The sequence below is a fragment of the Oncorhynchus kisutch genome, linkage group LG17 (assembly GCF_002021735.2).
Source record: "Oncorhynchus kisutch isolate 150728-3 linkage group LG17, Okis_V2, whole genome shotgun sequence".
Classification (NCBI taxonomy): domain Eukaryota; kingdom Metazoa; phylum Chordata; class Actinopteri; order Salmoniformes; family Salmonidae; genus Oncorhynchus; species Oncorhynchus kisutch.
In genome coordinates, this window is record NC_034190.2 from 37,989,986 (window position 1) to 38,001,204 (window position 11,219).

Sequence of the window (11,219 nt, forward strand, 5' to 3'; positions counted from 1 at the left end):
CTACTTTTTGCATTTCTATATAATAATCTAATCCACCCTATTATTTTATTACCAAAACCAAATCTTTCCAAAACCCTAAACAGAAAATCATGTTCTACCCTATCAAAAGCCTTACTTAAATCTATGCTTAAAACAATACCCCCTATCTTATCCCCATTCGTTTTGTGTATAACGTCTCTAATTGTGTCAGCTATGTCCCTCCCAGGAACACTAATTCTGTGTTGGTGCAATAATGTCATGTAAAACTCTCCTCATCCTATTTGCTAAAATGTTGGCTAAAATCTTGTAATCCACATTCAATAAACTAATAGACCTATAATTTTCCAATTTGACCTTACTCCCTTTGTTTTTATATAAAATAGTTATCATCCCTGTCACCATTGATTCTGAAACACAGTCATTCTCCTCCACATAGTGGTAAACCTCCAATAAAATAGGTGCTAAAAGACTTTCATACATTTGATAAAACTCTGCAATGATCCCATCTACACCAGGGCTCTTATTCACCTGTAAATCCTTAATCGCATCTATAACTTCATTTACTGTAATCGTCCCATCACACATCAACTTATCCTCTACATTAATTTTCACCTCCACACTATCTAAAATCTCCTGTACACACCCCTCATCCACCTCCCCTTCCTTAAATAAGTCCCTATAAAAATTCTGCACTGTCTCTCAAATCTCTACATAATCATCTACTACTTCACCCTTTACATTTTCAATCTGTCTAAGATATATTCTTCTTTTGAGTACTTTTCTCCAATCCAAGAAAAAACGAAGTGCATTTCTCCCCCTCCCAAAAATACTTTGCTTTGCTTCTTATAATAGCCCCCTTACACTTATCTATGTCATATTTACTCAATTTAGCTTTCAACTCTAAAAACGTTTCTATATTATAATTAGGTTCACTGTCACATTTCCCCATTTCTTCTTCCAATTTATCTCTCAACTCATTTTCTTCTCTTTTCATCCTACCTCTCTTTTTCCTTGCATATCTTATACAAATTTCTAAACATTTTTCCTTAACTTTGTCCCACCATAAACACTTATCATTCTCTTTCTGTTTATCCTCCATTTCACATGCTATCAAAGTTGTTTCCCATATTCCCCATCTCCTAAATACCCTGCATTCACACACCATATTCCACCCCCTGTTCTTTCCTTATCTAAACCCATTGAAAATAATAAACCTGCATGATCACTAAAAGTTGTAAAAACATACTTAATAGCTTTCATAAAATTCCTTAAACCTTATTTTACTAAAACCAGATCTATCCTTGTTTGTTTCAAATCCCCTAAAACCACCTACCTTCTAGAAAATTCTCTTTTGTCTGGATTTTCCTCTTTCCACATATCAATCATTCCTTTTTCTACTATCATCTTCTTTTAAAACCCCACTAGATACATCACTTCTAAAAATAGCTCCTCTTGTCATATCCAGTCTATCCATTTTAACATTAAAATCCCCAACTACAATACAGTAACCCTCACACCATTTCCCTAATTCTAAAAATAAATCTTTGCGCTCTATTTCAGTATTAGGCGTGTAAATATAATTCTAAAAACCATATTCATATATTCAAAATCTAAAATTAAAATCCTCCCATTATTATCATTATATATATATATATATATATATATATATATATATATATATATATATATATATATATATATATATATATATATATTATGTTTCACATTCTCTACCACATCCTTCCTCAATAAAATAGCAACACCACTTGAATTCCCCCTGCCATTGTTAACAAAAATAAAATCTCTCCGTATTTTTTTAACTTCTAAAATACATTGTCCCAATGTGTTTCTTGAAGGCATTTTTACTATTTTACTATTCTTTGAAATGTTTCCATTGATTGACATAATATTTATTTATTGGAATGGTTAATTTTTTCTCATTATCCTCTACCTGTTGTCATGTTTATTCCTTTTCTGTCCTTTTTCACCTCCGCCGCCGCTTTCCTCTTCCTGTAGCCTCCCCTTGTTCTGTCAATCTTTTCCATGTCATCTGAATCTGAAATTGACTAAATCCATCCCTTCCAACCAACTCAAACTCTTCTTTCCTGTGCCTGTTGTGCTTCCTGTATCCATTTGTGTCTCCTGTATCGTTGTCAGCATCCCATCCCCTCCACTTCACCTCCTTCGGGGGCACCCACATAGCCCGAGGTCCCCCCCAAAGTCTGTGATTCCCCAGCCCACTCCCCCCCCCCCCCCCCCCCCCCCTCCTCCTGAACTCCATCTTCTCCCTTCTTGCGTTCTCCGTCTTTCCACCCTCCACCACGTCCTCTCCTCCATTATCTTCTGCTCTCGGTGATACATCAGCCTCCACAAAAAGATCCTGGCTCCCCTCATTCACAATCTCTCCACAGTTGCACTTGTTCAAATGCAAAAAATCTAAATTATACTTCAAAAAAACGTTGAAAATAACCAAAAAAGCTCTCAAAGAAAAAACACTCCAGCAAACAAACACTCACTCACCACTTAAAGAGTATTTGAATAAGGTTGGGAGTATTGGGGATGATGTGTGTGAAACAGGAAATGTTAGAAAATATACTGTTTTATAAAGAAGTTTGAGGCTTGGGGGCCATTTTTACCAAATATTTCTTATGAATGTACCATTTTAGAAAATATTTTAAATCAGCTGATATTTTTAAATCCAAAGATAAAGTGTAATAATATGACATTGTTTTGTAAATATTTTATGAGGGCTGGGATGAGGCAGATAGGTGACATAGCATATGAGGTCATTCCTGGGTTCCTTCCGTTTCAAGCAATATATGATAATGTGGTTGAAATAGATGAAGAGATGTAAAACTACCGTGGAGAATATAGAAAATATTAGGATGTATTCCTGGGGAGTGGGTGATTTTAATAAATAAAGAGGTGGTCAAATGATCTAGGGGTTTACCAGTTTTATATTATGAAAGTAATGGGGAGAAACATGATTTGTCAGTTTTAAAAGTTAAAATGGTTTATAGTAAATGTATTTTAAAAGAGAACAGTTCCTGCTTTGGAAAAAGTGTGGTCTAGGGTGTTTGCAAATATGGATGTGAAATCAATATGGAAGAATGTAAATGTAAAATATAATTCTATAGAGTGTGAAGACAACAATTTTAAATTGAAACATAATAGGATTTTTATGTGGTTTTGCATCAAATAAATAAGGATATTAAAAGAATGTGATTTGTGGGAAAATGTTACGCACTTTTGTTGAATGTAGCAGGTTAAAATATTTGAGTTTTTAAAAGGGCTTTTAGTAAAACATTGGGGGGGAGGAGATTTTTAATGGGGTGTAATGGAGGAGATTCTTTCTTTTTGGTATAAATGGGAAAAGTTTTGAATTTTAATTAGGTTAATTATGTTTTAAGTCATGCTAGATATGCTGTAAGCTTAAGAAGGAACATGGGTCATTATGAAGGGAAATGTGTGAGTGTGGAAGGTCTTTTTAGGAGGATTTTAGAAAAGGATATAGAGATAATATATAAATATGGTGGAGGAAATTTAGAAAAAGTGTTTGTGGGGGAGTAATGTTATTGAAATAATGACAAATGGGAAACTTGTATTTAATTATTAATTGGTATTAGTGAATGATTGTGTTTTAAATTGTTTTTTATTCTATTTTTCTGATTTTGTAAAAGGGTGAATTGTTCATCCTTATTTATTATTGACTGAATGTTGCAAATATTGTGTTTTTTTTTTCATAAAAGATACAAAAAAAATGAGAGTGCTTGCTTAGCATGTGAGAGGTAGAGAAAGAACAGTTCATCATTACTGGCATACGGTTTACGTCATTTCCGGTCACAACTTGCAGGCTTGTTTTCGAGTTGCTGTGCGTTTTGTTGCTAACCTGTTTTGCTACCTGACAACTTTACGGTTTTCACTTTTTAATTACCGTTCATATATTTATTTATTTTTTCCTCAACTTTTTCACTCCGGACGCTTTATCTGGACACGATTCGTCAGGACCTCCAACAGCCGAAGCTAAGTAGTAACATTAACATGATGACTTCTAATTGCAGCCGCTGTACTCGGCTTACGGCGAGGATAGCTGTGCTGCAAGCCCAGCTTCAGACGCAATCGTTAGGCAAGGGTAATTTCAGTGTAGGAAAGGATGAAATAGCGTCTGTGGCACCAGTAAGTGCAGATAGTAGTGTAAATCCCCTGGCACAGTCCCCGCAGCCGGACAACTTTCTCACGGTTTCTGGAAGGAAATGCTGTAGGAACGCTCAACCGGTGTCGCTCATTCAGCCGACAGAAACTTTCAACCGGTTTTCCCCATTAAGCAGCGGGTCGGAGTCAGAGGCCGATTCTTCTCTGGTCTCTACTCCTCCCGTTACGGGGTCTGAGACGCCGAAGCTTCCCACCATTAGCTCTGACAAATTGAAAACTCTAGTCATTGGCGACTCCATTACCCGCAGTATTAGACTTAAAGCGAATCATCCAGCGATCATACACTGTTTACCCGGGGGCAGGGCTACCGACGTTAAGGCTAATCTGAAGATGGTGCTGGCTAAAGCTAAAACTGGCGAGTGTAGAGAGTATAGAGATATTGTTATCCACGTCGGCACCAACGATGTTAGGATGAAACAGTCAGAAATCACTAAGCGCAACATAGCTTCTGCGTGCATATCAGCTAGAAAGATGTGTCGGCATCGAGTAATTGTCTCTGGCCCCCTCCCAGTTAGGGGGAGTGATGAGCTCTACAGCAGAGTCTCACAACTCAATCGCTGGTTGAAAACTGTTTTCTGCCCCTCCCAAAAGTTAGAATTTGTAGATAATTGGCCCTCTTTCTGGGACTCACCCACAAACAGGACCAAGCCTGACCTGCTGAGGAGTGACGGACTCCATCCTAGCTGGAGGGGTGCTCTCATCTTATCTACCAACATAGACAGGGCTCTAACTCCTCTAGCTCCACAATGAAATAGGGTGCAGGCCAGGCAGCAGGCTGTTAGCCAGCCTGCCAGCATAGTGGAGTCTGCCATTAGCACAGTCAGTGTAGTCAGCTCAGCTATCACCATTGAGACCGTGTCTGTGCCTCGACCTAGGTTGGGCAAAACTAAACATGGCGGTGTTCGCCTTAGCAATCTCACTAGGATAAAGACCACCTCCATTCCTGTCATTACTGAAAGAGATCATGATACCTCACATCTCAAAATAGGGCTACTTAATGTTAGATCCCTTACTTCAAAGGCAATTCTAGTCAATGAACTAATCACTGATCATAATCTTGATGTGATTGGCCTGACTGAAACATGGCTTAAGCCTGATGAATTTACTGTTTTAAATGAGGCCTCACCTCCTGGCTACACTAGTGACCATATCCCCCGTGCATCCCGCAAAGGCGGAGGTGTTGCTAACATTTACGATAGCAAATTTCAATTTACAAAAAAAAAAAATGGCATTTTCGTCTTTTGAGCTTCTAGTCATGAAATCTATGCAGCCTACTCAATCACTTTTTATAGCTACTGTTTACAGGCCTCCTGGGCCATATACAGCGTTTCTCACTGAGTTCCCTGAATTCCTATCGGACCTTGTAGTCATAGCAGATAATATTCTAATCTTTGGTGACTTTAATATTCACATGGAAAAGTCCACAGACCCACTCCAAAAGGCTTTCAGAGCCATCATCGACTCAGTGGGTTTTGTCCAACATGTCTCTGGACCCACTCACTGTCACAGTCATACGCTGGACCTAGTTTTGTCCCATGGAATAAATGTGGTGGATCTTAATGGTTTTCCTCATAATCCTGGACTATCGGACCACCATTTTATTATGTTTGCAATTGAAACAAATAATCTGCTTAGACCCCAACCAAGGAACATCAAAAGTCGTGCTATAAATTCACAGACAACACAAAGATTCCTTGATGCCCTTCCAGACTCCCTCTGCCTACCCAAGGACGCCAGAGGACAAAAATCAGTTAACCACCTAACTGAGGATCTCAATCTAACCCTGCGCAATACCCTAGATGCAGTTGCACCCCTAAAAACAAAAAAAATGTCTCATAAGAAACTAGCTCCCTGGTACACAGAAAATACCCGAGCTCTGAAGCAAGCTTCCAGAAAATTGGAACGGAAATGGCGCCACACCAAACTGGAAGTCTTCCGACTAGCTTGGAAGGACGGTACCGTGCAGTACCGTAGAGCCCTTACTGCTGCTCGATCATCCTATTTTTCTAACTTAATTGAGGAAAATAAGAACAATCCGAAATTCCTTTTTAATACTGTCGCAAAGCTAACTAAAAAGCAGCATTCCCCAAGAGAGGATGACTTTCACTTTAGCAGTGATAAATTCATGAACTTCTTTGAGGAAAAGATTATGATTATTAGAAAGCAAATTACGGACTCCTCTTTAAACCTGCGTATTCCTCCAAACCTCAGTTGTCCTGAGTCTGCACAACTCTGCCAGGACCTAGGATCAAGAGACGCTCAAGTGTTTTAGTACTATATCTCTTGACACAATGATGATAAATAATCATGGCCTCTAAACCTTCAAGCTGCATACTGGACCCTATTCCAACTAAACTACTGAAAGAGCTGCTTCCTGTGCTTGGCCCTCCTATGTTGAACATAATAAACGGCTCTCTATCCACTGGATGTGTACCAAACTCACTAAAAGTGGCAGTAATAAAGCCTCTCTTGAAAAAGCCAAACCTTGACCCAGAAAATATAAAAAACTATCGGCCTATATCGAATCTTCCATTCCTCTCAAAAATTTTAGAGAAGGCTGTTGCGCAGCAACTCACTGCCTTCCTGAAGACAAACAATGTATACGAAATGCTTCAGTCTGGTTTTAGACCCCATCATAGCACTGAGACGGCACTTGTGAAGGTGGTAAATGACATTTTAATGGCATCGGACCGAGGCTCTGCATCTGTCCTCGTGCTCCTAGACCTTAGTGCTGCTTTTGATACCATCGATCACCACATTCTTTTGGAGAGATTGGAAACCCAAATTGGTCTACACGGACATGTTCTGGCCTGGTTTAGATCTTATCTGTCGGAAAGATATCAGTTTGTCTCTGTGAATGGTTTGTCCTCTGACAAATCAACTGTAAATTTCGGTGTTCCTCAAGGTTCCGTTTTAGGACCACTATTGTTTTCACTATATATTTTACCTCTTGGGGATGTTATTCGAAAACATAATGTAAACTTTCACTGCTATGCGGATGACACACAGCTGTACATTTCAATGAAACATGGTGAAGCCCCAAAATTGCCCTCGCTAGAAGCATGTGTTTCAGACATAAGGAAGTGGATGGCTGCAAACTTTCTACTATTAAACTCGGACAAAACAGATGCTTGTTCTAGGTCCCAAGAAACAAAGAGATCTTCTGTTGAATCTGACAATTAATCTTAATGGTTGTACAGTCGTCTCAAATAAAACTGTGAAGGACCTCGGCGTTACTCTGGACCCTGATCTCTCTTTTGAAGAACATATCAAGACTATTTCGAGGACAGCTTTTTTCCATCTACGTAACATTGCAAAAATCAGAAACTTTCTGTCCAAAAATGATGCAGAAAAATTAATCCATGCTTTTGTCACTTCTAGGTTAGACTACTGCAATGCTCTATTTTCCGGCTACCCGGATAAAGCACTAAATAAACTTCAGTTAGTGCTAAATACGGCTGCTAGAATCCTGACTAGAACCAAAACATTTGATCATATTACTCCAGTGCTAGCCTCTCTACACTGGCTTCCTGTCAAAGCAAGGGCTGATTTCAAGGTTTTACTGCTAACCTACAAAGCATTACATGGGCTTGCTCCTACCTATCTCTCTGATTTGGTCCTGCCGTACATACCTATACGTACGCTACGGTCACAAGACGCAGGCCTCCTAATTGTCCCTAGAATTTCTAAGCAAACAGCTGGAGGCAGGGCTTTCTCCTATAGAGCTCCATTTTTATGGAACGGTCTGCCTACCCATGTCAGAGACGCAAACTCGGTCTCAACCTTTAAGTCTTTACTGAAGACTCATCTCTTCAGTGGGTCATATGATTGAGTGTAGTCTGGCCCAGGAGTGGGAAGGTGAACGGAAAGGCTCTGGAGCAACGAACCGCCCTTGCTGTCTCTGCCTGGCCGGTTCCCCTCTTTCCACTGGGATTCTCTGCCTCTAACCCTATTACAGGGGCTGAGTCACTGGCTTGCTGGGGCTCTCTCATGCCGTCCCTGGAGGGGGTGCGTCACCTGAGTGGGTTGATTCACTGTTGTGGTCATCCTGTCTGGGTTGGCGCCCCCCCCCCCCCTTGGGTTGTGCCGTGGCGGAGATCTTTGTGGGCTATACTCAGCCTTGTCTCAGGATGGTAAGTTGGTGGTTGAAGATATCCCTCTAGTGGTGTGGGGGCTGTGCTTTGGCAAAGTGGGTGGGGTTATATCCTTCCTGTTTGGCCCTGTCCGGGGGTGTCCTCGGATGGGGCCACAGTGTCTCCTGACCCCTCCTGTCTCAGCCTCCAGTATTTATGCTGCAGTAGTTTATGTGTCGGGGGGCTGGGGTCAGTTTGTTATATCTGGAGTACTTCTCCTGTCCTATTCGGTGTCCTGTGTGAATCTAAGTGTGCATTCTCTAATTCTCTCCTTCTCTCTTTCTTTCTCTCTCTCGGAGGACCTGAGCCCTAGGACCATGCCCCAGGACTACCTGACATGATGACTCCTTGCTGTCCCCAGTCCACCTGGCCATGCTGCTGTTCCAGTTTCAACTGACCTGAGGCCTAGGACCATGCCCCAGGACTACCTGACATGATGACTCCTTGCTGTCCCCAGTCTACCTGGCCATGCTGCTGCTCCAGTTTCAACTTCCACCTGACTGTGCTGCTGCTCTAGTTTCAACTGTTCTGCCTTATTATTATTCGACCATGCTGGTCATTTATGAACATTGAACATCTTGACCATGTTCTGTTATAATCTCCACCCGGCACAGCCAGAAGAGGACTGGCCACCCCACATAGCCTGGTTCCTCTCTAGGTTTCTTCCTAGGTATTGGCCTTTCTAGGGAGTTTTTCCTAGCCACCGTGCTTCTCCACCTGCATTGCTTGCTGTTTGGGGTTTTAGGCTGGGTTTCTGTACAGCACTTTGAGATATCAGCTGATGTACGAAGGGCTATATAAATAAATTTGATTTGAGGTAGTGGGATCGATGCCCGCATTCTCCAAAAACACTTTGTTTTTGTGGATCCAAGAAAGCTCCAGTTCACACTTCATGCAGCCTTGTCTAACAACAACCTACTGTCATGTAAAAATGACAAGCAACTTTCATGTAACGCTGATGTCACAATGTCAGATGAAAAATAAAGACATTACTTGCTTTCAGAGGAGCAGCAGAGGCCCACCATCACACCATTGAGGCCCACAAACAAAGCTGTGGGCAGTTTCCTTGAACCCAAAGCGGAGCGTAAAGAAAGAACTACTACTAATGCCGAAACCCTGGATCGAATCAGGGACCTTTAGATCATCAGTTTTAACGCTCTCAAAAAGGAGTTATTTCTGCAAGTCACTAAACTTTATTCGATACCCCCCCCCGCATGTGACTCACAATTTTGACACTCAAAATGTACCTCATGGCCAGTATGGGGATCGAACTCATGGCCTTGGGGTTATTAGCACCACACTCTAACCAACTGAGCTAACCAGCCAATGGCTACAGCGCACAATTTTTGAGATGCACCGAGCCTCTGCAAGTGCTGGCGTGTAAAACGAACATGTCCACCAACAGATTAGCCTGACAAGACTGGACCCTATTGGTTGCTCCTTGTGGCAATTCCAACCTTGCTGGGGAATTTGATCAAATGTTAAGGGTGCTTGCTTAGCATGCGAGAGGTAGTGGGATCGATGCCCGCATTCTCCAAAAGCCTTTTTTTGTCGATCCATGAAAGCTCCAGTTCACACTTCATGCAGCCTTGTCTTACGACAACCTACTGTCATGTAACAACGACAAGCAACTTTCATGTAACACTGTCACAATATCATATGAAAAAGAAAGACATAACTTACTTTCAGAGGAGCAATGAAGCACACACGATTTGAGGCCCACAAACAAAGCTGTGGGCAGTTTCCTTGAAGCCAAAGCAAAGCATGAAGAAAGAACAACTAATGCCGAAACCCAGGATCGAAATACGGACCTTTTTAGATCTTCAGTCGAACGCTCTCCCAACTTAATCATTTTGGGAGGCTACGAAAATACACTCTGTGGCACCCTTGACGATGCACACGCATGTGACTCAATGTACCTCACTGCCAGTACGGGGATCAAACCCACAACATTGGCTTTTATAGCACCATGCTCTAACCAACTGAGCTAACCGGTCGCTGGCTATGGAGCTCAATTGTTGAGATGCACCGAGCCTCTGCAAGTGCTGGCGTGTAAACTAACAAGTCCACCAACAGCATAGCCTGAGAAGACTGGACACTATTGGTTGCTCCTTGTATAAATCCTACTGGCTGGGGAACTATCAAATGGTAGAGGGCTCGCTTAGAATGCGATGAGGTAGTGGGATCGATGCCCGCATTCTCCAAAAACATTTTGTTTTTGTGGATCCAAGAAAGCTCCAGTTCACACTTTATGCAGCCTTGTCTAACAACAACCTACTGTCATGTAACAATGACAAGAACTTTCATGTAACGCTGATGTCACAATGTCAGATGAAAAAGAAAGACATTACTTTCAGAGGAGCAGCGTAGCACACACCATTGAGGCCCACAAACAAAGCTGTTGGCAGTTTCCTTGAATGCCCCGCTAGACCGTAGCTTGCTCGGTCTGAGCTCAGCAACTATGAAAAAAGTATGCCCATAATGAAGCCTGGCCCTAAATTGCAGGTGCTTTTGGGTGACAATGGGTGAATCGTTAGGGTGGGAAGCACAATTCGACCTCCGGTACATTCCTGATGTCCTCCCAATCTGTGCAAGCCTAACCTTGACCGTGTGGCATTAACCCTTAACAGTTAAAAGGTGTTTACATCAAACCGTTTTCATTGACTTCTCTCCCCGTAGGAATACATTACCTGCACCCCTAAATTCAACCTAAAGCCTATGTAGGTTATTAATGCCTTATCAATCTGACTTTGATAAAAATCCATCAGGCCACTATGAGGTCTACTTGTGTTGATTCTACGCTTCCTGGAGCAACCGGAAGTGGTTAAATTCACCCAAAAGGTGTTTTGATGTACATAACCTGCAATTGTAAATATCACTGCATTCAACCCTGTG

General features: G+C 41.5%; 1 non-coding gene across 1 annotated transcript; it reads right to left on the reverse strand.

The window, feature by feature from the left end:
* Window positions 1–9,575: 9,575 nt before the first annotated feature.
* Window positions 9,576–9,649, reverse strand: trnai-aau (transfer RNA isoleucine (anticodon AAU)). Its single transcript has one exon. It is a non-coding gene; the product is annotated as a tRNA-Ile (tRNA).
* Between the last annotated feature and the right edge of the window lie 1,570 nt (window positions 9,650–11,219).